General features: G+C 48.9%; 1 pseudogene; it reads left to right on the top strand.

The window, feature by feature from the left end:
* Positions 1-278: 278 nt before the first annotated feature.
* On the top strand, positions 279-1805 carry LOC140207895 (uncharacterized; annotated as a pseudogene).
* Positions 1806-2167: the final 362 nt, after the last annotated feature.

A 2167-nucleotide genomic window follows, 5' to 3' on the forward strand; every position in this document is an offset into this window, starting at 1 on the left:
ATCCTTCCTGCTCAGACTGTGCGGAGGGATTCACTCAATCATCTGACCGACTGGCATGCCTGTCATTTGACACAGCGGGGGACTCATTCATCTGTTCAGACATTGGGAATAGATTCAATCAGCAAGTTCACTCTGGGACAAGACCATTCACCTGTTCTGTGTGTGAGAAGGGATTCAGTCAGTCTTCCCACCTGTGGACACACCAGTCAGTTCACGGTGGGTAGAGGCTGGTTGTCTGCTGAATTTGTGGTGAAGGATTCACTTGGTCATCTGACCTAATGGCTCACCAGCGCGTTCACACTGGACAGAGGCCATTCACCTGCTCAGACTGTGGGAAGGGATTCACTTCGTCATCTCAGTTACTGAGACACTAGTCAGTTCACACCGGAGAGAGGCCATTCACCTGCTCAGACTGTGGGAAGGGATTCACTCAGTCATCTCAGTTACTGAGACACTAGTCAGTTCACACCGGAGAGAGGCCATTCACCTGCTCAGACTGTGGGAAGGGATTCACTCAGTCATCTCAGTTACTGAGACACCAGTCAGTTCACACCGGAGAGAGGCCATTCACCTGCTCAGACTGTGGGAAGGGATTCACTTGCTCAACCAAACTGAAGTTACATCAGCGAATTCACACTGGAGAGAGGCCATTCTCCTGCTCATTGTGTGGGAAGGGATTCACACAGTTAGCTAGCCTACAAGCACACCAGTCAGTTCACACTGGGGACAGGCCGTTCACCTGCTCAGACTGTGGGAAGGGATTCACTTTGTCATCTCAGTTACTGAGACACCAGTCAGTTCACACTGGGGACAGGCCGTTCACCTGCTCAGACTGTGGGAAGGGATTCACTTTGTCATCTCAGTTACTGAGACACCAGTCAGTTCACACTGGGGACAGGTCGTTCACCTGCTCAGACTGTGGGAAGGGATTTGCTGAATCATTTCAACTGAAGGTACATCAGCGAGTTCACACTGGAGAGAGGCCATTCTCCTGCCCAGACTGTGGGAAGGGATTTGCACAGTTATCTGGCCTACAAGCACACCAGTCAGTTCACACTGGGGACAGGCCGTTCACCTGCTCAGACTGTGGGAAGGGATTCACTTTGTCATCTCAGTTACTGAGACACCAGTCAGTTCACACTGGGGACAGGCCGTTCACCTGCTCAGACTGTGGGAAGGGATTCACTTTGTCATCTCAGTTACTGAGACACCAGTCAGTTCACAGTGGGGACAGGCCGTTCACCTGCTCAGACTGTGCGAAAGGATTCACTTGGTCATCTCAACTGAAGTTATATCAACGAGTTCACACTGGAGAAAAGCCTTTCACCTGCTCAGACTGTGGGAAGGGATTCACTTCATCATCTCAACTGAAGGTACATCAGCGAGTTCACACAGGGGAGAGGCCGTTCACCTGCTCAGTCTGTAGGAAGGGATTTATTAGGTCATTTAATCTGAAGCTGGATCAACGAGTTCACACCGGAGAGAGGCCATTCACCTGCTCAGACTGTGGTAAGGGATTCACTCAGTCATCTCAACTGATGGTACATCAGCGAGTTCACACAGGGGAGAGGCCGTTCGCCTGCTCATTCTGTGGGAAGGGATTCATTAGGTCATTTAATCTGAAGCTACATCATCGAGTTCACACTGGTGAAAAGCCTTTCACCTGCTCAGTCTGCGGGAAAGCATTCATTCAGTCATCTCATCTACTGAGACACCAGAGAAATCACACTGGAGAGAGGCCGATCACCTGCTCAGACATTGGGAAGAGATTCTCTCAACCAAATCAACCAAATGTGCATCATTAAGTTCACACTGAGGAGAGGCCGTTCACCTGCTGTGAATGTGGGAAGGGATTCATTCAGTTATCTATCGGTTGGCTAGCAGGTTAATATAGGGGGTAATTGCCCCCCAGCCCAGCCAGACTTAAGAAATCTCGTTTGGGTGTATGCTGCGTGATGTGTCCCCTGTTACAAATCAGTACCCCGAAATAACAAACAGTACACAATATGTGATTAAACGATTGAGCCTTATAATTCTTACTTTGACTATAGGGTTTGTAAAGAAAATAAAGCAACAAAAAAAAAAGCAAAAGGCTCTCTGTTCGCATCTTTTTATCTACCCCTGGCAAAAGACCGAACTCCAAAACCCTGTTATCTCTAGTCATAAC

This window comes from Mobula birostris, chromosome 13 (assembly GCF_030028105.1).
Source record: "Mobula birostris isolate sMobBir1 chromosome 13, sMobBir1.hap1, whole genome shotgun sequence".
In the NCBI taxonomy this organism is placed as follows: Eukaryota; Metazoa; Chordata; class Chondrichthyes; order Myliobatiformes; family Myliobatidae; genus Mobula; species Mobula birostris.